The sequence below is a fragment of the Salmo trutta genome, unplaced genomic scaffold (genome assembly GCF_901001165.1).
Source record: "Salmo trutta unplaced genomic scaffold, fSalTru1.1, whole genome shotgun sequence".
Classification (NCBI taxonomy): Eukaryota; Metazoa; Chordata; class Actinopteri; order Salmoniformes; family Salmonidae; genus Salmo; species Salmo trutta.
The window spans coordinates 1,690,481-1,718,048 of record NW_021823412.1 but is presented as its reverse complement, the minus strand read 5'-3'; the positions used below and the strand labels follow the sequence as shown (position 1 = coordinate 1,718,048).

General features: G+C 41.2%; 12 non-coding genes across 12 annotated transcripts; all 12 read right to left on the bottom strand.

Annotated features, from left to right (window-relative positions):
• Nucleotides 1–1,386: 1,386 nt before the first annotated feature.
• Nucleotides 1,387–1,550, bottom strand: LOC115190864 (U1 spliceosomal RNA). Its single transcript, XR_003877447.1, has one exon. It is a non-coding gene; the product is annotated as a U1 spliceosomal RNA (small nuclear RNA).
• Nucleotides 1,551–3,609: 2,059 nt separating this feature from the next.
• Nucleotides 3,610–3,773, bottom strand: LOC115190874 (U1 spliceosomal RNA). Its single transcript, XR_003877456.1, has one exon. It is a non-coding gene; the product is annotated as a U1 spliceosomal RNA (small nuclear RNA).
• Nucleotides 3,774–5,832: 2,059 nt separating this feature from the next.
• Nucleotides 5,833–5,996, bottom strand: LOC115190872 (U1 spliceosomal RNA). Its single transcript, XR_003877454.1, has one exon. It is a non-coding gene; the product is annotated as a U1 spliceosomal RNA (small nuclear RNA).
• Nucleotides 5,997–8,053: 2,057 nt separating this feature from the next.
• Nucleotides 8,054–8,217, bottom strand: LOC115190863 (U1 spliceosomal RNA). The gene has a single exon (XR_003877446.1). It is a non-coding gene; the product is annotated as a U1 spliceosomal RNA (small nuclear RNA).
• A 2,057-nt stretch (nt 8,218–10,274) lies between these two features.
• On the bottom strand, nt 10,275–10,438 carry LOC115190862 (U1 spliceosomal RNA). The gene has a single exon (XR_003877445.1). It is a non-coding gene; the product is annotated as a U1 spliceosomal RNA (small nuclear RNA).
• Nucleotides 10,439–12,495: 2,057 nt separating this feature from the next.
• LOC115190860 (U1 spliceosomal RNA) lies at nt 12,496–12,659 on the bottom strand. Its single transcript, XR_003877443.1, has one exon. It is a non-coding gene; the product is annotated as a U1 spliceosomal RNA (small nuclear RNA).
• A 2,058-nt stretch (nt 12,660–14,717) lies between these two features.
• On the bottom strand, nt 14,718–14,881 carry LOC115190879 (U1 spliceosomal RNA). The gene has a single exon (XR_003877461.1). It is a non-coding gene; the product is annotated as a U1 spliceosomal RNA (small nuclear RNA).
• Nucleotides 14,882–16,939: 2,058 nt separating this feature from the next.
• Nucleotides 16,940–17,103, bottom strand: LOC115190859 (U1 spliceosomal RNA). The gene has a single exon (XR_003877442.1). It is a non-coding gene; the product is annotated as a U1 spliceosomal RNA (small nuclear RNA).
• Nucleotides 17,104–19,160: 2,057 nt separating this feature from the next.
• LOC115190858 (U1 spliceosomal RNA) lies at nt 19,161–19,324 on the bottom strand. Its single transcript, XR_003877441.1, has one exon. It is a non-coding gene; the product is annotated as a U1 spliceosomal RNA (small nuclear RNA).
• A 2,057-nt stretch (nt 19,325–21,381) lies between these two features.
• Nucleotides 21,382–21,545, bottom strand: LOC115190870 (U1 spliceosomal RNA). The gene has a single exon (XR_003877453.1). It is a non-coding gene; the product is annotated as a U1 spliceosomal RNA (small nuclear RNA).
• A 2,058-nt stretch (nt 21,546–23,603) lies between these two features.
• LOC115190857 (U1 spliceosomal RNA) lies at nt 23,604–23,767 on the bottom strand. Its single transcript, XR_003877440.1, has one exon. It is a non-coding gene; the product is annotated as a U1 spliceosomal RNA (small nuclear RNA).
• A 2,057-nt stretch (nt 23,768–25,824) lies between these two features.
• LOC115190856 (U1 spliceosomal RNA) lies at nt 25,825–25,988 on the bottom strand. The gene has a single exon (XR_003877439.1). It is a non-coding gene; the product is annotated as a U1 spliceosomal RNA (small nuclear RNA).
• Nucleotides 25,989–27,568: the final 1,580 nt, after the last annotated feature.

Below are 27,568 nucleotides of genomic sequence, written 5' to 3'. Positions count from 1 at the left end.
TTCCTAGGACTTCCACTAGATGTCAACAGTCGTTAGAAAGAGTTGCAGGCTGTTTTTTTTTGAACAACAAGTTAAGCTTTATTTTGATGTGTTGCACTTGTGATTTCATGAAAGTTTAATATTTATAGTAATTTAATTTGAATTTCGCGCTCTGCAATTTCACCGGATGGTGGCCAGGTGGGACGCTACTGTCCCACCTATCCCAAAGAAACAAGTTCTTATTTACAATGAAGGCCTACACCGGCCAAACCTGGACAACGCTGGGCCAATTGAATAGGCTACTGCAACTCATAGTTTGTAGTACTTTTCAGACAGGTGATCTATTATAAATTATAAACTGGGTGGTTTGAGCCCTGAATGCAGATTGACAAAAACGAATATTTTTACTGTTATAATTTAGTTGGTAACCAGTTTCTAATATCAATAATGCCCTTCTGGGGGTTTGTGGTATATGGCCAATGCTAGAGTGACCCCTATCCACAAGAAGGGCAGCAAAACAGACCTGTATCAATTTTGAGTGAGCGGTCTAAGATGCTGGAAAAAGTAATTTATGAACAGATAGAGGAATATACTGGCAAGAATACTCTTTTATCCAAACTACAGTCTGGTTTTAGAAAGACCCACTCCACTGACATCTCTGTTTTGACTGACTTCATCAGGAAATAAGTGGATCAGGAAAATGTCTGTGGAATAGTTGACCAGGGAAATGTCTGTTGTCATGGTAATGGTTGACCAGGGAAATGTCTGTGGAATGTTAATGGTTGACCAGGGAAATGTCTGTTGTCATGGTAATGGTTGACCAGGGAAATGTCTGTTGTCATGGTAATGGTTGACCAGGGAAATGGCTGTTGTCGTGGTAACGGTTGACCAGGGAAATGTCTGTTGTCATGGTAATAGCTGACCAGGGAAATGTCTGTGGAATGGTAATGGATACAATATACAAAGTTGATGAGCCTTGGTGATATAGACCGATTCCATTTCAGATGATATGGGACTCCCAATCACGACCGTATGTGAGGCAGCCTGTTTATTGTGGTCTTAAATTACAAACGGTCATATAAATGACTTAATTATCTAGCGAATAAAACACCTCAATCCAGATTACATCTGAGGGCGCAAAATGATCCATTCACAAGTAGGCCTTTTCCTTGACATAATCAGGACATGACAGGCATAAATAATCACCAGTGCTACAATAACAGATCACACACATTGTGGTTATCAGAAGACAAAATGTATCTCTGAGGCCTTAGTTGGCTTTTAAATATATCCTACATTCTATAACCATTCATCTGAAAAGGAAGAAAATGTAAATGATGATAAATCTCTTTGTCAAAAGAGTTACTACTCGGAATACCAGTTTATACATTATTTTAACATCAAGATCAGGGGAGAGCGCGAACGCAGTCCCCCACTACCAGAAATTATGCAATCGAGATTTCCACATTTGGGAAATTCGCAGGGGTCAGCACAGCCGGAGTGCAATGGCTGAGCCTCGCCCTGGGTGAACCGCCTTCTTGATCACGGTGTCTCCCTTGCCAGGTAAGTATGAGTTGTACACATTGGTAGAGGGGCACTCATTCCAGGACAAAGGTGTTTGTCTAACGGTTACCACTTCTACTACTGACAATACCACATCATATCGACCAGGGTCTAATAACGTTTACTAATACAGTTGCGGACAAAGCGGTGGAAATGCGATGCACTTTGTTTTATTATATTATATCGCTGTCTGACTATTTTTCCCATCATGCAACACGGTAGAAATGCTGAAATCACATTCGTGCTTACACAGCCAACCGAAAGACACCAACTATTTCTGGTGTTTTGTAGAGTTCCAGACATTGTAGGAATAGTTTCATCACATACGACCCCAGATATAAAGGAGAAACAGTCGCCTACTACTTCATCAACAACAACAAGACACAGTAGTAGCTACTAGGGATAGGGGGCGATATTTTGACTTCCGGATGAAAAGCATGCGCAAAGTAAACTGCATGCTACTCAGGCCCAGAAGCTAGGATTTGCATTGATAGATATGGATAGAAAACACTCTAAAGTTTCTAAAACTGTTAAAATAACGTCTGTGAGTAAAACAGAACTGAAATGGCAGGCGAAACGCCGAGGACAAACCATCCCCCTCCCCCCAAAAGAAATCCTCCTACCACTGATTTCAATGGCTGGCACTTTTATAAAAGGGCGAAATCGTGCCCGATTGCAGTTCCTAGGACTTCCACTAGATGTCAACAGTCGTTAGAAAGAGTTGCAGGCTGGTTTTTTTTGAACAACAAGTTAAGCTTTATTTTGATGTGTTGCACTTGTGATTTCATGAAAGTTTAATATTTATAGTAATTTAATTTGAATTTCGCGCTCTGCAATTTCACCGGATGGTGGCCAGGTGGGACGCTACTGTCCCACCTATCCCAAAGAAACAAGTTCTTATTTACAATGAAGGCCTACACCGGCCAAACCTGGACAACGCTGGGCCAATTGAATAGGCTACTGCAACTCATAGTTTGTAGTACTTTTCAGACAGGTGATCTATTATAAATTATAAACTGGGTGGTTTGAGCCCTGAATGCAGATTGACAAAAACGAATATTTTTACTGTTATAATTTAGTTGGTAACCAGTTTCTAATATCAATAATGCCCTTCTGGGGGTTTGTGGTATATGGCCAATGCTAGAGTGACCCCTATCCACAAGAAGGGCAGCAAAACAGACCTGTATCAATTTTGAGTGAGCGGTCTAAGATGCTGGAAAAAGTAATTTATGAACAGATAGAGGAATATACTCGGCAAGAATACTCTTTTATCCAAACTACAGTCTGGTTTTAGAAAGACCCACTCCACTGACATCTCTGTTTTGACTGACTTCATCAGGAAATAAGTGGATCAGGAAAATGTCTGTGGAATAGTTGACCAGGGAAATGTCTGTTGTCATGGTAATGGTTGACCAGGGAAATGTCTGTGGAATGTTAATGGTTGACCAGGGAAATGTCTGTTGTCATGGTAATGGTTGACCAGGGAAATGTCTGTTGTCATGGTAATGGTTGACCAGGGAAATGGCTGTTGTCGTGGTAACGGTTGACCAGGGAAATGTCTGTTGTCATGGTAATAGCTGACCAGGGAAATGTCTGTGGAATGGTAATGGATACAATATACAAAGTTGATGAGCCTTGGTGATATAGACCGATTCCATTTCAGATGATATGGGACTCCCAATCACGACCGTATGTGAGGCAGCCTGTTTATTGTGGTCTTAAATTACAAACGGTCATATAAATGACTTAATTATCTAGCGAATAAAACACCTCAATCCAGATTACATCTGAGGGCGCAAAATGATCCATTCACAAGTAGGCCTTTTCCTTGACATAATCAGGACATGACAGGCATAAATAATCACCAGTGCTACAATAACAGATCACACACATTGTGGTTATCAGAAGACAAAATGTATCTCTGAGGCCTTAGTTGGCTTTTAAATATATCCTACATTCTATAACCATTCATCTGAAAAGGAAGAAAATGTAAATGATGATAAATCTCTTTGTCAAAAGAGTTATAACTCGGAATACCAGTTTATACATTATGTTTAACATCAAGATCAGGGGAGAGCGCGAACGCAGTCCCCCACTACCAGAAATTATGCAATCGAGATTTCCACATTTGGGAAATTCGCAGGGGTCAGCACAGCCGGAGTGCAATGGCTGAGCCTCGCCCTGGGTGAACCACCTTCTTGATCACGGTGTCTCCCTTGCCAGGTAAGTATGAGTTGTACACATTGGTAGAGGGGCACTCATTCCAGGACAAAGGTGTTTGTCTAACGGTTACCACTTCTACTACTGACAATACCACATCATATCGACCAGGGTCTAATAACGTTTACTAATACAGTTGCGGACAAAGCGGTGGAAATGCGATGCACTTTGTTTTATTATATTATATCGCTGTCTGACTATTTTTCCCATCATGCAACACGGTAGAAATGCTGAAATCACATTCGTGCTTACACAGCCAACCGAAAGACACCAACTATTTCTGGTGTTTTGTAGAGTTCCAGACATTGTAGGAATAGTTTCATCACATACGACCCCAGATATAAAGGAGAAACAGTCGCCTACTACTTCATCAACAACAACAAGACACAGTAGTAGCTACTAGGGATAGGGGGCGATATTTTGACTTCCGGATGAAAAGCATGCGCAAAGTAAACTGCATGCTACTCAGGCCCAGAAGCTAGGATTTGCATTGATAGATATGGATAGAAAACACTCTAAAGTTTCTAAAACTGTTAAAATAACGTCTGTGAGTAAAACAGAACTGAAATGGCAGGCGAAACGCCGAGGACAAACCATCCCCCTCCCCCCAAAAGAAATCCTCCTACCACTGATTTCAATGGCTGGCACTTTTATAAAAGGGCGAAATCGTGCCCGATTGCAGTTCCTAGGACTTCCACTAGATGTCAACAGTCGTTAGAAAGAGTTGCAGGCTGTTTTTTTTTGAACAACAAGTTAAGCTTTATTTTGATGTGTTGCACTTGTGATTTCATGAAAGTTTAATATTTATAGTAATTTAATTTGAATTTCGCGCTCTGCAATTTCACCGGATGGTGGCCAGGTGGGACGCTACTGTCCCACCTATCCCAAAGAAACAAGTTCTTATTTACAATGAAGGCCTACACCGGCCAAACCTGGACAACGCTGGGCCAATTGAATAGGCTACTGCAACTCATAGTTTGTAGTACTTTTCAGACAGGTGATCTATTATAAATTATAAACTGGGTGGTTTGAGCCCTGAATGCAGATTGACAAAAACGAATATTTTTACTGTTATAATTTAGTTGGTAACCAGTTTCTAATATCAATAATGCCCTTCTGGGGGTTTGTGGTATATGGCCAATGCTAGAGTGACCCCTATCCACAAGAAGGGCAGCAAAACAGACCTGTATCAATTTTGAGTGAGCGGTCTAAGATGCTGGAAAAAGTAATTTATGAACAGATAGAGGAATATACTCGGCAAGAATACTCTTTTATCCAAACTACAGTCTGGTTTTAGAAAGACCCACTCCACTGACATCTCTGTTTTGACTGACTTCATCAGGAAATAAGTGGATCAGGAAAATGTCTGTGGAATAGTTGACCAGGGAAATGTCTGTTGTCATGGTAATGGTTGACCAGGGAAATGTCTGTGGAATGTTAATGGTTGACCAGGGAAATGTCTGTTGTCATGGTAATGGTTGACCAGGGAAATGTCTGTTGTCATGGTAATGGTTGACCAGGGAAATGGCTGTTGTCGTGGTAACGGTTGACCAGGGAAATGTCTGTTGTCATGGTAATAGCTGACCAGGGAAATGTCTGTGGAATGGTAATGGATACAATATACAAAGTTGATGAGCCTTGGTGATATAGACCGATTCCATTTCAGATGATATGGGACTCCCAATCACGACCGTATGTGAGGCAGCCTGTTTATTGTGGTCTTAAATTACAAACGGTCATATAAATGACTTAATTATCTAGCGAATAAAACACCTCAATCCAGATTACATCTGAGGGCGCAAAATGATCCATTCACAAGTAGGCCTTTTCCTTGACATAATCAGGACATGACAGGCATAAATAATCACCAGTGCTACAATAACAGATCACACACATTGTGGTTATCAGAAGACAAAATGTATCTCTGAGGCCTTAGTTGGCTTTTAAATATATCCTGCATTCTATAACCATTCATCTGAAAAGGAAGAAAATGTAAATGATGATAAATCTCTTTGTCAAAAGAGTTATAACTCGGAATACCATTTTATACATTATTTTTAACATCAAGATCAGGGGAGAGCGCGAACGCAGTCCCCCACTACCAGAAATTATGCAATCGAGATTTCCACATTTGGGAAATTCGCAGGGGTCAGCACAGCCGGAGTGCAATGGCTGAGCCTCGCCCTGGGTGAACCACCTTCTTGATCACGGTGTCTCCCTTGCCAGGTAAGTATGAGTTGTACACATTGGTAGAGGGGCACTCATTCCAGGACAAAGGTGTTTGTCTAACGGTTACCACTTCTACTACTGACAATACCACATCATATCGACCAGGGTCTAATAACGTTTACTAATACAGTTGCGGACAAAGCGGTGGAAAAGCGATGCACTTTGTTTTATTATATTATATCGCTGTCTGACTATTTTTCCCATCATGCAACACGGTAGAAATGCTGAAATCACATTCGTGCTTACACAGCCAACCGAAAGACACCAACTATTTCTGGTGTTTTGTAGAGTTCCAGACATTGTAGGAATAGTTTCATCACATACGACCCCAGATATAAAGGAGAAACAGTCGCCTACTACTTCATCAACAACAACAAGACACAGTAGTAGCTACTAGGGATAGGGGGCGATATTTTGACTTCCGGATGAAAAGCATGCGCAAAGTAAACTGCATGCTACTCAGGCCCAGAAGCTAGGATTTGCATTGATAGATATGGATAGAAAACACTCTAAAGTTTCTAAAACTGTTAAAATAACGTCTGTGAGTAAAACCGAACTGAAATGGCAGGCGAAACGCCGAGGACAAACCATCCCCCTCCCCCCAAAAGAAATCCTCCTACCACTGATTTCAATGGCTGGCACTTTTATAAAAGGGCGAAATCGTGCCCGATTGCAGTTCCTAGGACTTCCACTAGATGTCAACAGTCGTTAGAAAGAGTTGCAGGCTGTTTTTTTTTGAACAACAAGTTAAGCTTTATTTTGATGTGTTGCACTTGTGATTTCATGAAAGTTTAATATTTATAGTAATTTAATTTGAATTTCGCGCTCTGCAATTTCACCGGATGGTGGCCAGGTGGGACGCTACTGTCCCACCTATCCCAAAGAAACAAGTTCTTATTTACAATGAAGGCCTACACCGGCCAAACCTGGACAACGCTGGGCCAATTGAATAGGCTACTGCAACTCATAGTTTGTAGTACTTTTCAGACAGGTGATCTATTATAAATTATAAACTGGGTGGTTTGAGCCCTGAATGCAGATTGACAAAAACGAATATTTTTACTGTTCTAATTTAGTTGGTAACCAGTTTCTAATATCAATAATGCCCTTCTGGGGGTTTGTGGTATATGGCCAATGCTAGAGTGACCCCTATCCACAAGAAGGGCAGCAAAACAGACCTGTATCAATTTTGAGTGAGCGGTCTAAGATGCTGGAAAAAGTAATTTATGAACAGATAGAGGAATATACTGGCAAGAATACTCTTTTATCCAAACTACAGTCTGGTTTTAGAAAGACCCACTCCACTGACATCTCTGTTTTGACTGACTTCATCAGGAAATAAGTGGATCAGGAAAATGTCTGTGGAATAGTTGACCAGGGAAATGTCTGTGGCATTGTAATGGTTGACCAGGGAAATGTCTGTGGAATGTTAATGGTTGACCAGGGAAATGTCTGTTGTCATGGTAATGGTTGACCAGGGAAATGTCTGTTGTCATGGTAATGGTTGACCAGGGAAATGGCTGTTGTCGTGGTAACGGTTGACCAGGGAAATGTCTGTTGTCATGGTAATAGCTGACCAGGGAAATGTCTGTGGAATGGTAATGGATACAATATACAAAGTTGATGAGCCTTGGTGATATAGACCGATTCCATTTCAGATGATATGGGACTCCCAATCACGACCGTATGTGAGGCAGCCTGTTTATTGTGGTCTTAAATTACAAACGGTCATATAAATGACTTAATTATCTAGCGAATAAAACACCTCAATCCAGATTACATCTGAGGGCGCAAAATGATCCATTCACAAGTAGCCCTTTTCCTTGACATAATCAGGACATGACAGGCATAAATAATCACCAGTGCTACAATAACAGATCACACACATTGTGGTTATCAGAAGACAAAATGTATCTCTGAGGCCTTAGTTGGCTTTTAAATATATCCTACATTCTATAACCATTCATCTGAAAAGGAAGAAAATGTAAATGATGATAAATCTCTTTGTCAAAAGAGTTATAACTCGGAATACCAGTTTATACATTATTTTTAACATCAAGATCAGGGGAGAGCGCGAACGCAGTCCCCCACTACCAGAAATTATGCAATCGAGATTTCCACATTTGGGAAATTCGCAGGGGTCAGCACAGCCGGAGTGCAATGGCTGAGCCTCGCCCTGGGTGAACCGCCTTCTTGATCACGGTGTCTCCCTTGCCAGGTAAGTATGAGTTGTACACATTGGTAGAGGGGCACTCATTCCAGGACAAAGGTGTTTGTCTAACGGTTACCACTTCTACTACTGACAATACCACATCATATCGACCAGGGTCTAATAACGTTTACTAATACAGTTGCGGACAAAGCGGTGGAAATGCGATGCACTTTGTTTTATTATATTATATCGCTGTCTGACTATTTTTCCCATCATGCAACACGGTAGAAATGCTGAAATCACATTCGTGCTTACACAGCCAACCGAAAGACACCAACTATTTCTGGTGTTTTGTAGAGTTCCAGACATTGTAGGAATAGTTTCATCACATACGACCCCAGATATAAAGGAGAAACAGTCGCCTACTACTTCATCAACAACAACAAGACACAGTAGTAGCTACTAGGGATAGGGGGCGATATTTTGACTTCCGGATGAAAAGCATGCGCAAAGTAAACTGCATGCTACTCAGGCCCAGAAGCTAGGATTTGCATTGATAGATATGGATAGAAAACACTCTAAAGTTTCTAAAACTGTTAAAATAACGTCTGTGAGTAAAACCGAACTGAAATGGCAGGCGAAACGCCGAGGACAAACCATCCCCCTCCCCCCAAAAGAAATCCTCCTACCACTGATTTCAATGGCTGGCACTTTTATAAAAGGGCGAAATCGTGCCCGATTGCAGTTCCTAGGACTTCCACTAGATGTCAACAGTCGTTAGAAAGAGTTGCAGGCTGTTTTTTTTTGAACAACAAGTTAAGCTTTATTTTGATGTGTTGCACTTGTGATTTCATGAAAGTTTAATATTTATAGTAATTTAATTTGAATTTCGCGCTCTGCAATTTCACCGGATGGTGGCCAGGTGGGACGCTACTGTCCCACCTATCCCAAAGAAACAAGTTCTTATTTACAATGAAGGCCTACACCGGCCAAACCTGGACAACGCTGGGCCAATTGAATAGGCTACTGCAACTCATAGTTTGTAGTACTTTTCAGACAGGTGATCTATTATAAATTATAAACTGGGTGGTTTGAGCCCTGAATGCAGATTGACAAAAACGAATATTTTTACTGTTATAATTTAGTTGGTAACCAGTTTCTAATATCAATAATGCCCTTCTGGGGGTTTGTGGTATATGGCCAATGCTAGAGTGACCCCTATCCACAAGAAGGGCAGCAAAACAGACCTGTATCAATTTTGAGTGAGCGGTCTAAGATGCTGGAAAAAGTAATTTATGAACAGATAGAGGAATATACTCGCAAGAATACTCTTTTATCCAAACTACAGTCTGGTTTTAGAAAGACCCACTCCACTGACATCTCTGTTTTGACTGACTTCATCAGGAAATAGTGGATCAGGAAAATGTCTGTGGAATAGTTGACCAGGGAAATGTCTGTTGTCATGGTAATGGTTGACCAGGGAAATGTCTGTGGAATGTTAATGGTTGACCAGGGAAATGTCTGTTGTCATGGTAATGGTTGACCAGGGAAATGTCTGTTGTCATGGTAATGGTTGACCAGGGAAATGGCTGTTGTCGTGGTAACGGTTGACCAGGGAAATGTCTGTTGTCATGGTAATAGCTGACCAGGGAAATGTCTGTGGAATGGTAATGGATACAATATACAACGTTGATGAGCCTTGGTGATATAGACCGATTCCATTTCAGATGATATGGGACTCCCAATCACGACCGTATGTGAGGCAGCCTGTTTATTGTGGTCTTAAATTACAAACGGTCATATAAATGACTTAATTATCTAGCGAATAAAACACCTCAATCCAGATTACATCTGAGGGCGCAAAATGATCCATTCACAAGTAGGCCTTTTCCTTGACATAATCAGGACATGACAGGCATAAATAATCACCAGTGCTACAATAACAGATCACACACATTGTGGTTATCAGAAGACAAAATGTATCTCTGAGGCCTTAGTTGGCTTTTAAATATATCCTACATTCTATAACCATTCATCTGAAAAGGAAGAAAATGTAAATGATGATAAATCTCTTTGTCAAAAGAGTTATAACTCGGAATACCAGTTTATACATTATTTTTAACATCAAGATCAGGGGAGAGCGCGAACGCAGTCCCCCACTACCAGAAATTATGCAATCGAGATTTCCACATTTGGGAAATTCGCAGGGGTCAGCACAGCCGGAGTGCAATGGCTGAGCCTCGCCCTGGGTGAACCGCCTTCTTGATCACGGTGTCTCCCTTGCCAGGTAAGTATGAGTTGTACACATTGGTAGAGGGGCACTCATTCCAGGACAAAGGTGTTTGTCTAACGGTTACCACTTCTACTACTGACAATACCACATCATATCGACCAGGGTCTAATAACGTTTACTAATACAGTTGCGGACAAAGCGGTGGAAAAGCGATGCACTTTGTTTTATTATATTATATCGCTGTCTGACTATTTTTCCCATCATGCAACACGGTAGAAATGCTGAAATCACATTCGTGCTTACACAGCCAACCGAAAGACACCAACTATTTCTGGTGTTTTGTAGAGTTCCAGACATTGTAGGAATAGTTTCATCACATACGACCCCAGATATAAAGGAGAAACAGTCGCCTACTACTTCATCAACAACAACAAGACACAGTAGTAGCTACTAGGGATAGGGGGCGATATTTTGACTTCCGGATGAAAAGCATGCGCAAAGTAAACTGCATGCTACTCAGGCCCAGAAGCTAGGATTTGCATTGATAGATATGGATAGAAAACACTCTAAAGTTTCTAAAACTGTTAAAATAACGTCTGTGAGTAAAACCGAACTGAAATGGCAGGCGAAACGCCGAGGACAAACCATCCCCCTCCCCCCAAAAGAAATCCTCCTACCACTGATTTCAATGGCTGGCACTTTTATAAAAGGGCGAAATCGTGCCCGATTGCAGTTCCTAGGACTTCCACTAGATGTCAACAGTCGTTAGAAAGAGTTGCAGGCTGTTTTTTTTTGAACAACAAGTTAAGCTTTATTTTGATGTGTTGCACTTGTGATTTCATGAAAGTTTAATATTTATAGTAATTTAATTTGAATTTCGCGCTCTGCAATTTCACCGGATGGTGGCCAGGTGGGACGCTACTGTCCCACCTATCCCAAAGAAACAAGTTCTTATTTACAATGAAGGCCTACACCGGCCAAACCTGGACAACGCTGGGCCAATTGAATAGGCTACTGCAACTCATAGTTTGTAGTACTTTTCAGACAGGTGATCTATTATAAATTATAAACTGGGTGGTTTGAGCCCTGAATGCAGATTGACAAAAACGAATATTTTTACTGTTATAATTTAGTTGGTAACCAGTTTCTAATATCAATAATGCCCTTCTGGGGGTTTGTGGTATATGGCCAATGCTAGAGTGACCCCTATCCACAAGAAGGGCAGCAAAACAGACCTGTATCAATTTTGAGTGAGCGGTCTAAGATGCTGGAAAAAGTAATTTATGAACAGATAGAGGAATATACTCGCAAGAATACTCTTTTATCCAAACTACAGTCTGGTTTTAGAAAGACCCACTCCACTGACATCTCTGTTTTGACTGACTTCATCAGGAAATAGTGGATCAGGAAAATGTCTGTGGAATAGTTGACCAGGGAAATGTCTGTTGTCATGGTAATGGTTGACCAGGGAAATGTCTGTGGAATGTTAATGGTTGACCAGGGAAATGTCTGTTGTCATGGTAATGGTTGACCAGGGAAATGTCTGTTGTCATGGTAATGGTTGACCAGGGAAATGGCTGTTGTCGTGGTAACGGTTGACCAGGGAAATGTCTGTTGTCATGGTAATAGCTGACCAGGGAAATGTCTGTGGAATGGTAATGGATACAATATACAAAGTTGATGAGCCTTGGTGATATAGACCGATTCCATTTCAGATGATATGGGACTCCCAATCACGACCGTATGTGAGGCAGCCTGTTTATTGTGGTCTTAAATTACAAACGGTCATATAAATGACTTAATTATCTAGCGAATAAAACACCTCAATCCAGATTACATCTGAGGGCGCAAAATGATCCATTCACAAGTAGGCCTTTTCCTTGACATAATCAGGACATGACAGGCATAAATAATCACCAGTGCTACAATAACAGATCACACACATTGTGGTTATCAGAAGACAAAATGTATCTCTGAGGCCTTAGTTGGCTTTTAAATATATCCTACATTCTATAACCATTCATCTGAAAAGGAAGAAAATGTAAATGATGATAAATCTCTTTGTCAAAAGAGTTATAACTCGGAATACCAGTTTATACATTATTTTTAACATCAAGATCAGGGGAGAGCGCGAACGCAGTCCCCCACTACCAGAAATTATGCAATCGAGATTTCCACATTTGGGAAATTCGCAGGGGTCAGCACAGCCGGAGTGCAATGGCTGAGCCTCGCCCTGGGTGAACCGCCTTCTTGATCACGGTGTCTCCCTTGCCAGGTAAGTATGAGTTGTACACATTGGTAGAGGGGCACTCATTCCAGGACAAAGGTGTTTGTCTAACGGTTACCACTTCTACTACTGACAATACCACATCATATCGACCAGGGTCTAATAACGTTTACTAATACAGTTGCGGACAAAGCGGTGGAAAAGCGATGCACTTTGTTTTATTATATTATATCGCTGTCTGACTATTTTTCCCATCATGCAACACGGTAGAAATGCTGAAATCACATTCGTGCTTACACAGCCAACCGAAAGACACCAACTATTTCTGGTGTTTTGTAGAGTTCCAGACATTGTAGGAATAGTTTCATCACATACGACCCCAGATATAAAGGAGAAACAGTCGCCTACTACTTCATCAACAACAACAAGACACAGTAGTAGCTACTAGGGATAGGGGGCGATATTTTGACTTCCGGATGAAAAGCATGCGCAAAGTAAACTGCATGCTACTCAGGCCCAGAAGCTAGGATTTGCATTGATAGATATGGATAGAAAACACTCTAAAGTTTCTAAAACTGTTAAAATAACGTCTGTGAGTAAAACCGAACTGAAATGGCAGGCGAAACGCCGAGGACAAACCATCCCCCTCCCCCCAAAAGAAATCCTCCTACCACTGATTTCAATGGCTGGCACTTTTATAAAAGGGCGAAATCGTGCCCGATTGCAGTTCCTAGGACTTCCACTAGATGTCAACAGTCGTTAGAAAGAGTTGCAGGCTGTTTTTTTTTTGAACAACAAGTTAAGCTTTATTTTGATGTGTTGCACTTGTGATTTCATGAAAGTTTAATATTTATAGTAATTTAATTTGAATTTCGCGCTCTGCAATTTCACCGGATGGTGGCCAGGTGGGACGCTACTGTCCCACCTATCCCAAAGAAACAAGTTCTTATTTACAATGAAGGCCTACACCGGCCAAACCTGGACAACGCTGGGCCAATTGAATAGGCTACTGCAACTCATAGTTTGTAGTACTTTTCAGACAGGTGATCTATTATAAATTATAAACTGGGTGGTTTGAGCCCTGAATGCAGATTGACAAAAACGAATATTTTTACTGTTATAATTTAGTTGGTAACCAGTTTCTAATATCAATAATGCCCTTCTGGGGGTTTGTGGTATATGGCCAATGCTAGAGTGACCCCTATCCACAAGAAGGGCAGCAAAACAGACCTGTATCAATTTTGAGTGAGCGGTCTAAGATGCTGGAAAAAGTAATTTATGAACAGATAGAGGAATATACTCGCAAGAATACTCTTTTATCCAAACTACAGTCTGGTTTTAGAAAGACCCACTCCACTGACATCTCTGTTTTGACTGACTTCATCAGGAAATAGTGGATCAGGAAAATGTCTGTGGAATAGTTGACCAGGGAAATGTCTGTTGTCATGGTAATGGTTGACCAGGGAAATGTCTGTGGAATGTTAATGGTTGACCAGGGAAATGTCTGTTGTCATGGTAATGGTTGACCAGGGAAATGTCTGTTGTCATGGTAATGGTTGACCAGGGAAATGGCTGTTGTCGTGGTAACGGTTGACCAGGGAAATGTCTGTTGTCATGGTAATAGCTGACCAGGGAAATGTCTGTGGAATGGTAATGGATACAATATACAAAGTTGATGAGCCTTGGTGATATAGACCGATTCCATTTCAGATGATATGGGACTCCCAATCACGACCGTATGTGAGGCAGCCTGTTTATTGTGGTCTTAAATTACAAACGGTCATATAAATGACTTAATTATCTAGCGAATAAAACACCTCAATCCAGATTACATCTGAGGGCGCAAAATGATCCATTCACAAGTAGGCCTTTTCCTTGACATAATCAGGACATGACAGGCATAAATAATCACCAGTGCTACAATAACAGATCACACACATTGTGGTTATCAGAAGACAAAATGTATCTCTGAGGCCTTAGTTGGCTTTTAAATATATCCTACATTCTATAACCATTCATCTGAAAAGGAAGAAAATGTAAATGATGATAAATCTCTTTGTCAAAAGAGTTATAACTCGGAATACCAGTTTATACATTATGTTTAACATCAAGATCAGGGGAGAGCGCGAACGCAGTCCACCACTACCAGAAATTATGCAATCGAGATTTCCACATTTGGGAAATTCGCAGGGGTCAGCACAGCCGGAGTGCAATGGCTGAGCCTCGCCCTGGGTGAACCACCTTCTTGATCACGGTGTCTCCCTTGCCAGGTAAGTATGAGTTGTACACATTGGTAGAGGGGCACTCATTCCAGGACAAAGGTGTTTGTCTAACGGTTACCACTTCTACTACTGACAATACCACATCATATCGACCAGGGTCTAATAACGTTTACTAATACAGTTGCGGACAAAGCGGTGGAAAAGCGATGCACTTTGTTTTATTATATTATATCGCTGTCTGACTATTTTTCCCATCATGCAACACGGTAGAAATGCTGAAATCACATTCGTGCTTACACAGCCAACCGAAAGACACCAACTATTTCTGGTGTTTTGTAGAGTTCCAGACATTGTAGGAATAGTTTCATCACATACGACCCCAGATATAAAGGAGAAACAGTCGCCTACTACTTCATCAACAACAACAAGACACAGTAGTAGCTACTAGGGATAGGGGGCGATATTTTGACTTCCGGATGAAAAGCATGCGCAAAGTAAACTGCATGCTACTCAGGCCCAGAAGCTAGGATTTGCATTGATAGATATGGATAGAAAACACTCTAAAGTTTCTAAAACTGTTAAAATAACGTCTGTGAGTAAAACCGAACTGAAATGGCAGGCGAAACGCCGAGGACAAACCATCCCCCTCCCCCCAAAAGAAATCCTCCTACCACTGATTTCAATGGCTGGCACTTTTATAAAAGGGCGAAATCGTGCCCGATTGCAGTTCCTAGGACTTCCACTAGATGTCAACAGTCGTTAGAAAGAGTTGCAGGCTGTTTTTTTTTGAACAACAAGTTAAGCTTTATTTTGATGTGTTGCACTTGTGATTTCATGAAAGTTTAATATTTATAGTAATTTAATTTGAATTTCGCGCTCTGCAATTTCACCGGATGGTGGCCAGGTGGGACGCTACTGTCCCACCTATCCCAAAGAAACAAGTTCTTATTTACAATGAAGGCCTACACCGGCCAAACCTGGACAACGCTGGGCCAATTGAATAGGCTACTGCAACTCATAGTTTGTAGTACTTTTCAGACAGGTGATCTATTATAAATTATAAACTGGGTGGTTTGAGCCCTGAATGCAGATTGACAAAAACGAATATTTTTACTGTTATAATTTAGTTGGTAACCAGTTTCTAATATCAATAATGCCCTTCTGGGGGTTTGTGGTATATGGCCAATGCTAGAGTGACCCCTATCCACAAGAAGGGCAGCAAAACAGACCTGTATCAATTTTGAGTGAGCGGTCTAAGATGCTGGAAAAAGTAATTTATGAACAGATAGAGGAATATACTCGCAAGAATACTCTTTTATCCAAACTACAGTCTGGTTTTAGAAAGACCCACTCCACTGACATCTCTGTTTTGACTGACTTCATCAGGAAAATAGTGGATCAGGAAAATGTCTGTGGAATAGTTGACCAGGGAAATGTCTGTTGTCATGGTAATGGTTGACCAGGGAAATGTCTGTGGAATGTTAATGGTTGACCAGGGAAATGTCTGTTGTCATGGTAATGGTTGACCAGGGAAATGTCTGTTGTCATGGTAATGGTTGACCAGGGAAATGGCTGTTGTCGTGGTAACGGTTGACCAGGGAAATGTCTGTTGTCATGGTAATAGCTGACCAGGGAAATGTCTGTGGAATGGTAATGGATACAATATACAACGTTGATGAGCCTTGGTGATATAGACCGATTCCATTTCAGATGATATGGGACTCCCAATCACGACCGTATGTGAGGCAGCCTGTTTATTGTGGTCTTAAATTACAAACGGTCATATAAATGACTTAATTATCTAGCGAATAAAACACCTCAATCCAGATTACATCTGAGGGCGCAAAATGATCCATTCACAAGTAGGCCTTTTCCTTGACATAATCAGGACATGACAGGCATAAATAATCACCAGTGCTACAATAACAGATCACACACATTGTGGTTATCAGAAGACAAAATGTATCTCTGAGGCCTTAGTTGGCTTTTAAATATATCCTACATTCTATAACCATTCATCTGAAAAGGAAGAAAATGTAAATGATGATAAATCTCTTTGTCAAAAGAGTTATAACTCGGAATACCAGTTTCTACATTATTTTTAACATCAAGATCAGGGGAGAGCGCGAACGCAGTCCCCCACTACCAGAAATTATGCAATCGAGATTTCCACATTTGGGAAATTCGCAGGGGTCAGCACAGCCGGAGTGCAATGGCTGAGCCTCGCCCTGGGTGAACCGCCTTCTTGATCACGGTGTCTCCCTTGCCAGGTAAGTATGAGTTGTACACATTGGTAGAGGGGCACTCATTCCAGGACAAAGGTGTTTGTCTAACGGTTACCACTTCTACTACTGACAATACCACATCATATCGACCAGGGTCTAATAACGTTTACTAATACAGTTGCGGACAAAGCGGTGGAAAAGCGATGCACTTTGTTTTATTATATTATATCGCTGTCTGACTATTTTTCCCATCATGCAACACGGTAGAAATGCTGAAATCACATTCGTGCTTACACAGCCAACCGAAAGACACCAACTATTTCTGGTGTTTTGTAGAGTTCCAGACATTGTAGGAATAGTTTCATCACATACGACCCCAGATATAAAGGAGAAACAGTCGCCTACTACTTCATCAACAACAACAAGACACAGTAGTAGCTACTAGGGATAGGGGGCGATATTTTGACTTCCGGATGAAAAGCATGCGCAAAGTAAACTGCATGCTACTCAGGCCCAGAAGCTAGGATTTGCATTGATAGATATGGATAGAAAACACTCTAAAGTTTCTAAAACTGTTAAAATAACGTCTGTGAGTAAAACCGAACTGAAATGGCAGGCGAAACGCCGAGGACAAACCATCCCCCTCCCCCCAAAAGAAATCCTCCTACCACTGATTTCAATGGCTGGCACTTTTATAAAAGGGCGAAATCGTGCCCGATTGCAGTTCCTAGGACTTCCACTAGATGTCAACAGTCGTTAGAAAGAGTTGCAGGCTGTTTTTTTTTGAACAACAAGTTAAGCTTTATTTTGATGTGTTGCACTTGTGATTTCATGAAAGTTTAATATTTATAGTAATTTAATTTGAATTTCGCGCTCTGCAATTTCACCGGATGGTGGCCAGGTGGGACGCTACTGTCCCACCTATCCCAAAGAAACAAGTTCTTATTTACAATGAAGGCCTACACCGGCCAAACCTGGACAACGCTGGGCCAATTGAATAGGCTACTGCAACTCATAGTTTGTAGTACTTTTCAGACAGGTGATCTATTATAAATTATAAACTGGGTGGTTTGAGCCCTGAATGCAGATTGACAAAAACGAATATTTTTACTGTTATAATTTAGTTGGTAACCAGTTTCTAATATCAATAATGCCCTTCTGGGGGTTTGTGGTATATGGCCAATGCTAGAGTGACCCCTATCCACAAGAAGGGCAGCAAAACAGACCTGTATCAATTTTGAGTGAGCGGTCTAAGATGCTGGAAAAAGTAATTTATGAACAGATAGAGGAATATACTCGCAAGAATACTCTTTTATCCAAACTACAGTCTGGTTTTAGAAAGACCCACTCCACTGACATCTCTGTTTTGACTGACTTCATCAGGAAATAGTGGATCAGGAAAATGTCTGTGGAATAGTTGACCAGGGAAATGTCTGTTGTCATGGTAATGGTTGACCAGGGAAATGTCTGTGGAATGTTAATGGTTGACCAGGGAAATGTCTGTTGTCATGGTAATGGTTGACCAGGGAAATGTCTGTTGTCATGGTAATGGTTGACCAGGGAAATGGCTGTTGTCGTGGTAACGGTTGACCAGGGAAATGTCTGTTGTCATGGTAATAGCTGACCAGGGAAATGTCTGTGGAATGGTAATGGATACAATATACAAAGTTGATGAGCCTTGGTGATATAGACCGATTCCATTTCAGATGATATGGGACTCCCAATCACGACCGTATGTGAGGCAGCCTGTTTATTGTGGTCTTAAATTACAAACGGTCATATAAATGACTTAATTATCTAGCGAATAAAACACCTCAATCCAGATTACATCTGAGGGCGCAAAATGATCCATTCACAAGTAGGCCTTTTCCTTGACATAATCAGGACATGACAGGCATAAATAATCACCAGTGCTACAATAACAGATCACACACATTGTGGTTATCAGAAGACAAAATGTATCTCTGAGGCCTTAGTTGGCTTTTAAATATATCCTACATTCTATAACCATTCATCTGAAAAGGAAGAAAATGTAAATGATGATAAATCTCTTTGTCAAAAGAGTTATAACTCGGAATACCAGTTTATACATTATTTTTAACATCAAGATCAGGGGAGAGCGCGAACGCAGTCCCCCACTACCAGAAATTATGCAATCGAGATTTCCACATTTGGGAAATTCGCAGGGGTCAGCACAGCCGGAGTGCAATGGCTGAGCCTCGCCCTGGGTGAACCGCCTTCTTGATCACGGTGTCTCCCTTGCCAGGTAAGTATGAGTTGTACACATTGGTAGAGGGGCACTCATTCCAGGACAAAGGTGTTTGTCTAACGGTTACCACTTCTACTACTGACAATACCACATCATATCGACCAGGGTCTAATAACGTTTACTAATACAGTTGCGGACAAAGCGGTGGAAATGCGATGCACTTTGTTTTATTATATTATATCGCTGTCTGACTATTTTTCCCATCATGCAACACGGTAGAAATGCTGAAATCACATTCGTGCTTACACAGCCAACCGAAAGACACCAACTATTTCTGGTGTTTTGTAGAGTTCCAGACATTGTAGGAATAGTTTCATCACATACGACCCCAGATATAAAGGAGAAACAGTCGCCTACTACTTCATCAACAACAACAAGACACAGTAGTAGCTACTAGGGATAGGGGGCGATATTTTGACTTCCGGATGAAAAGCATGCGCAAAGTAAACTGCATGCTACTCAGGCCCAGAAGCTAGGATTTGCATTGATAGATATGGATAGAAAACACTCTAAAGTTTCTAAAACTGTTAAAATAACGTCTGTGAGTAAAACAGAACTGAAATGGCAGGCGAAACGCCGAGGACAAACCATCCCCCTCCCCCCAAAAGAAATCCTCCTACCACTGATTTCAATGGCTGGCACTTTTATAAAAGGGCGAAATCGTGCCCGATTGCAGTTCCTAGGACTTCCACTAGATGTCAACAGTCGTTAGAAAGAGTTGCAGGCTGGTTTTTTTTGAACAACAAGTTAAGCTTTATTTTGATGTGTTGCACTTGTGATTTCATGAAAGTTTAATATTTATAGTAATTTAATTTGAATTTCGCGCTCTGCAATTTCACGGGATCGTGGCCAGGTGGGACGCTACTGTCCCACCTATCCCAAAGAAACAAGTTCTTATTTACAATGAAGGCCTACACCGGCCAAACCTGGACAACGCTGGGCCAATTGAATAGGCTACTGCAACTCATAGTTTGTAGTACTTTTCAGACAGGTGATCTATTATAAATTATAAACTGGGTGGTTTGAGCCCTGAATGCAGATTGACAAAAACGAATATTTTTACTGTTATAATTTAGTTGGTAACCAGTTTCTAATATCAATAATGCCCTTCTGGGGGTTTGTGGTATATGGCCAATGCTAGAGTGATCCCTATCCACAAGAAGGGCAGCAAAACAGACCTGTATCAATTTTGAGTGAGCGGTCTAAGATGCTGGAAAAAGTAATTTATGAACAGATAGAGGAATATACTGGCAAGAATACTCTTTTATCCAAACTACAGTCTGGTTTTAGAAAGACCCACTCCACTGACATCTCTGTTTTGACTGACTTCATCAGGATAAAGTGGATCAGGAAAATGTCTGTGGAATAGTTGACCAGGGAAATGTCTGTTGTCATGGTAATGGTTGACCAGGGAAATGTCTGTGGAATGTTAATGGTTGACCAGGGAAATGTCTGTTGTCATGGTAATGGTTGACCAGGGAAATGTCTGTTGCCATGGTAATGGTTGACCAGGGAAATGGCTGTTGTCGTGGTAACGGTTGACCAGGGAAATGTCTGTTGTCATGGTAATAGCTGACCAGGGAAATGTCTGTGGAATGGTAATGGATACAATATACAAAGTTGATGAGCCTTGGTGATATAGACCGATTCCATTTCAGATGATATGGGACTCCCAATCACGACCGTATGTGAGGCAGCCTGTTTATTGTGGTCTTAAATTACAAACGGTCATATAAATGACTTAATTATCTAGCAAATAAAACACCTCAATCCAGATTACATTTGATGGCGCAAAATGATCCATTCACAAGTAGGCCTTTTCCTTGACATAATCAGGACATGACAGGCATAAATAATCACCAGTGCTACAATAACAGATCACACACATTGTGGTTATCAGAAGACAAAATGTATCTCTGAGGCCTTAGTTGGCTTTTAAATATATCCTACATTCTATAACCATTCATCTGAAAAGGAAGAAAATGTAAATGATGATAAATCTCTTTGTCAAAAGAGTTATAACTCGGAATACCAGTTTATACATTATTTTTAACATCAAGATCAGGGGAGAGCGCGAACGCAGTCCCCCACTACCAGAAATTATGCAATCGAGATTTCCACATTTGGGAAATTCGCAGGGGTCAGCACAGCCGGAGTGCAATGGCTGAGCCTCGCCCTGGGTGAACCACCTTCTTGATCACGGTGTCTCCCTTGCCAGGTAAGTATGAGTTGTACACATTGGTAGAGGGGCACTCATTCCAGGACAAAGGTGTTTGTCTAACGGTTACCACTTCTACTACTGACAATACCACATCATATCGACCAGGGTCTAATAACGTTTACTAATACAGTTGCGGACAAAGCGGTGGAAAAGCGATGCACTTTGTTTTATTATATTATATCGCTGTCTGACTATTTTTCCCATCATGCAACACGGTAGAAATGCTGAAATCACATTCGTGCTTACACAGCCAACCGAAAGACACCAACTATTTCTGGTGTTTTGTAGAGTTCCAGACATTGTAGGAATAGTTTCATCACATACGACCCCAGATATAAAGGAGAAACAGTCGCCTACTACTTCATCAACAACAACAAGACACAGTAGTAGCTACTAGGGATAGGGGGCGATATTTTGACTTCCGGATGAAAAGCATGCGCAAAGTAAACTGCATGCTACTCAGGCCCAGAAGCTAGGATTTGCATTGATAGATATGGATAGAAAACACTCTAAAGTTTCTAAAACTGTTAAAATAACGTCTGTGAGTAAAACCGAACTGAAATGGCAGGCGAAACGCCGAGGACAAACCATCCCCCTCCCCCCAAAAGAAATCCTCCTACCACTGATTTCAATGGCTGGCACTTTTATAAAAGGGCGAAATCGTGCCCGATTGCAGTTCCTAGGACTTCCACTAGATGTCAACAGTCGTTAGAAAGAGTTGCAGGCTGTTTTTTTTTGAACAACAAGTTAAGCTTTATTTTGATGTGTTGCACTTGTGATTTCATGAAAGTTTAATATTTATAGTAATTTAATTTGAATTTCGCGCTCTGCAATTTCACCGGATGGTGGCCAGGTGGGACGCTACTGTCCCACCTATCCCAAAGAAACAAGTTCTTATTTACAATGAAGGCCTACACCGGCCAAACCTGGACAACGCTGGGCCAATTGAATAGGCTACTGCAACTCATAGTTTGTAGTACTTTTCAGACAGGTGACCTATTATAAATTATAAACTGGGTGGTTTGAGCCCTGAATGCAGATTGACAAAAACGAATATTTTTACTGTTATAATTTAGTTGGTAACCAGTTTCTAATATCAATAATGCCCTTCTGGGGGTTTGTGGTATATGGCCAATGCTAGAGTGACCCCTATCCACAAGAAGGGCAGCAAAACAGACCTGTATCAATTTTGAGTGAGCGGTCTAAGATGCTGGAAAAAGTAATTTATGAACAGATAGAGGAATATACTCGCAAGAATACTCTTTTATCCAAACTACAGTCTGGTTTTAGAAAGACCCACTCCACTGACATCTCTGTTTTGACTGACTTCATCAGGAAAATAGTGGATCAGGAAAATGTCTGTGGAATAGTTGACCAGGGAAATGTCTGTTGTCATGGTAATGGTTGACCAGGGAAATGTCTGTGGAATGTTAATGGTTGACCAGGGAAATGTCTGTTGTCATGGTAATGGTTGACCAGGGAAATGTCTGTTGTCATGGTAATGGTTGACCAGGGAAATGGCTGTTGTCGTGGTAACGGTTGACCAGGGAAATGTCTGTTGTCATGGTAATAGCTGACCAGGGAAATGTCTGTGGAATGGTAATGGATACAATATACAAAGTTGATGAGCCTTGGTGATATAGACCGATTCCATTTCAGATGATATGGGACTCCCAATCACGACCGTATGTGAGGCAGCCTGTTTATTGTGGTCTTAAATTACAAACGGTCATATAAATGACTTAATTATCTAGCGAATAAAACACCTCAATCCAGATTACATCTGAGGGCGCAAAATGATCCATTCACAAGTAGGCCTTTTCCTTGACATAATCAGGACATGACAGGCATAAATAATCACCAGTGCTACAATAACAGATCACACACATTGTGGTTATCAGAAGACAAAATGTATCTCTGAGGCCTTAGTTGGCTTTTAAATATATCCTACATTCTATAACCATTCATCTGAAAAGGAAGAAAATGTAAATGATGATAAATCTCTTTGTCAAAAGAGTTATAACTCGGAATACCAGTTTATACATTATTTTTAACATCAAGATCAGGGGAGAGCGCGAACGCAGTCCCCCACTACCAGAAATTATGCAATCGAGATTTCCACATTTGGGAAATTCGCAGGGGTCAGCACAGCCGGAGTGCAATGGCTGAGCCTCGCCCTGGGTGAACCGCCTTCTTGATCACGGTGTCTCCCTTGCCAGGTAAGTATGAGTTGTACACATTGGTAGAGGGGCACTCATTCCAGGACAAAGGTGTTTGTCTAACGGTTACCACTTCTACTACTGACAATACCACATCATATCGACCAGGGTCTAATAACGTTTACTAATACAGTTGCGGACAAAGCGGTGGAAAAGCGATGCACTTTGTTTTATTATATTATATCGCTGTCTGACTATTTTTCCCATCATGCAACACGGTAGAAATGCTGAAATCACATTCGTGCTTACACAGCCAACCGAAAGACACCAACTATTTCTGGTGTTTTGTAGAGTTCCAGACATTGTAGGAATAGTTTCATCACATACGACCCCAGATATAAAGGAGAAACAGTCGCCTACTACTTCATCAACAACAACAAGACACAGTAGTAGCTACTAGGGATAGGGGGCGATATTTTGACTTCCGGATGAAAAGCATGCGCAAAGTAAACTGCATGCTACTCAGGCCCAGAAGCTAGGATTTGCATTGATAGATATGGATAGAAAACACTCTAAAGTTTCTAAAACTGTTAAAATAACGTCTGTGAGTAAAACCGAACTGAAATGGCAGGCGAAACGCCGAGGACAAACCATCCCCCTCCCCCCAAAAGAAATCCTCCTACCACTGATTTCAATGGCTGGCACTTTTATAAAAGGGCGAAATCGTGCCCGATTGCAGTTCCTAGGACTTCCACTAGATGTCAACAGTCGTTAGAAAGAGTTGCAGGCTGTTTTTTTTTTAACAACAAGTTAAGCTTTATTTTGATGTGTTGCACTTGTGATTTCATGAAAGTTTAATATTTATAGTAATTTAATTTGAATTTCGCGCTCTGCAATTTCACCGGATGGTGGCCAGGTGGGACGCTACTGTCCCACCTATCCCAAAGAAACAAGTTCTTATTTACAATGAAGGCCTACACCGGCCAAACCTGGACAACGCTGGGCCAATTGAATAGGCTACTGCAACTCATAGTTTGTAGTACTTTTCAGACAGGTGACCTATTATAAATTATAAACTGGGTGGTTTGAGCCCTGAATGCAGATTGACAAAAACGAATATTTTTACTGTTATAATTTAGTTGGTAACCAGTTTCTAATATCAATAATGCCCTTCTGGGGGTTTGTGGTATATGGCCAATGCTAGAGTGACCCCTATCCACAAGAAGGGCAGCAAAACAGACCTGTATCAATTTTGAGTGAGCGGTCTAAGATGCTGGAAAAAGTAATTTATGAACAGATAGAGGAATATACTCGCAAGAATACTCTTTTATCCAAACTACAGTCTGGTTTTAGAAAGACCCACTCCACTGACATCTCTGTTTTGACTGACTTCATCAGGAAATAGTGGATCAGGAAAATGTCTGTGGAATAGTTGACCAGGGAAATGTCTGTTGTCATGGTAATGGTTGACCAGGGAAATGTCTGTGGAATGTTAATGGTTGACCAGGGAAATGTCTGTTGTCATGGTAATGGTTGACCAGGGAAATGTCTGTTGTCATGGTAATGGTTGACCAGGGAAATGGCTGTTGTCGTGGTAACGGTTGACCAGGGAAATGTCTGTTGTCATGGTAATAGCTGACCAGGGAAATGTCTGTGGAATGGTAATGGATACAATATACAAAGTTGATGAGCCTTGGTGATATAGACCGATTCCATTTCAGATGATATGGGACTCCCAATCACGACCGTATGTGAGGCAGCCTGTTTATTGTGGTCTTAAATTACAAACGGTCATATAAATGACTTAATTATCTAGCGAATAAAACACCTCAATCCAGATTACATCTGAGGGCGCAAAATGATCCATTCACAAGTAGGCCTTTTCCTTGACATAATCAGGACATGACAGGCATAAATAATCACCAGTGCTACAATAACAGATCACACACATTGTGGTTATCAGAAGACAAAATGTATCTCTGAGGCCTTAGTTGGCTTTTAAATATATCCTACATTCTATAACCATTCATCTGAAAAGGAAGAAAATGTAAATGATGATAAATCTCTTTGTCAAAAGAGTTATAACTCGGAATACCAGTTTATACATTATTTTTAACATCAAGATCAGGGGAGAGCGCGAACGCAGTCCCCCACTACCAGAAATTATGCAATCGAGATTTCCACATTTGGGAAATTCGCAGGGGTCAGCACAGCCGGAGTGCAATGGCTGAGCCTCGCCCTGGGTGAACCGCCTTCTTGATCACGGTGTCTCCCTTGCCAGGTAAGTATGAGTTGTACACATTGGTAGAGGGGCACTCATTCCAGGACAAAGGTGTTTGTCTAACGGTTACCACTTCTACTACTGACAATACCACATCATATCGACCAGGGTCTAATAACGTTTACTAATACAGTTGCGGACAAAGCGGTGGAAATGCGATGCACTTTGTTTTATTATATTATATCGCTGTCTGACTATTTTTCCCATCATGCAACACGGTAGAAATGCTGAAATCACATTCGTGCTTACACAGCCAACCGAAAGACACCAACTATTTCTGGTGTTTTGTAGAGTTCCAGACATTGTAGGAATAGTTTCATCACATACGACCCCAGATATAAAGGAGAAACAGTCGCCTACTACTTCATCAACAACAACAAGACACAGTAGTAGCTACTAGGGATAGGGGGCGATATTTTGACTTCCGGATGAAAAGCATGCGCAAAGTAAACTGCATGCTACTCAGGCCCAGAAGCTAGGATTTGCATTGATAGATATGGATAGAAAACACTCTAAAGTTTCTAAAACTGTTAAAATAACGTCTGTGAGTAAAACCGAACTGAAATGGCAGGCGAAACGCCGAGGACAAACCATCCCCCTCCCCCCAAAAGAAATCCTCCTACCACTGATTTCAATGGCTGGCACTTTTATAAAAGGGCGAAATCGTGCCCGATTGCAGTTCCTAGGACTTCCACTAGATGTCAACAGTCGTTAGAAAGAGTTGCAGGCTGGTTTTTTTTGAACAACAAGTTAAGCTTTATTTTGATGTGTTGCACTTGTGATTTCATGAAAGTTTAATATTTATAGTAATTTAATTTGAATTTCGCGCTCTGCAATTTCACCGGATGGTGGCCAGGTGGGACGCTACTGTCCCACCTATCCCAAAGAAACAAGTTCTTATTTACAATGAAGGCCTACACCGGCCAAACCTGGACAACGCTGGGCCAATTGAATAGGCTACTGCAACTCATAGTTTGTAGTACTTTTCAGACAGGTGATCTATTATAAATTATAAACTGGGTGGTTTGAGCCCTGAATGCAGATTGACAAAAACGAATATTTTTACTGTTATAATTTAGTTGGTAACCAGTTTCTAATATCAATAATGCCCTTCTGGGGGTTTGTGGTATATGGCCAATGCTAGAGTGACCCCTATCCACAAGAAGGGCAGCAAAACAGACCTGTATCAATTTTGAGTGAGCGGTCTAAGATGCTGGAAAAAGTAATTTATGAACAGATAGAGGAATATACTCGCAAGAATACTCTTTTATCCAAACTACAGTCTGGTTTTAGAAAGACCCACTCCACTGACATCTCTGTTTTGACTGACTTCATCAGGAAATAAGTGGATCAGGAAAATGTCTGTGGAATAGTTGACCAGGGAAATGTCTGTTGTCATGGTAATGGTTGACCAGGGAAATGTCTGTGGAATGTTAATGGTTGACCAGGGAAATGTCTGTTGTCATGGTAATGGTTGACCAGGGAAATGTCTGTTGTCATGGTAATGGTTGACCAGGGAAATGGCTGTTGTCGTGGTAACGGTTGACCAGGGAAATGTCTGTTGTCATGGTAATAGCTGACCAGGGAA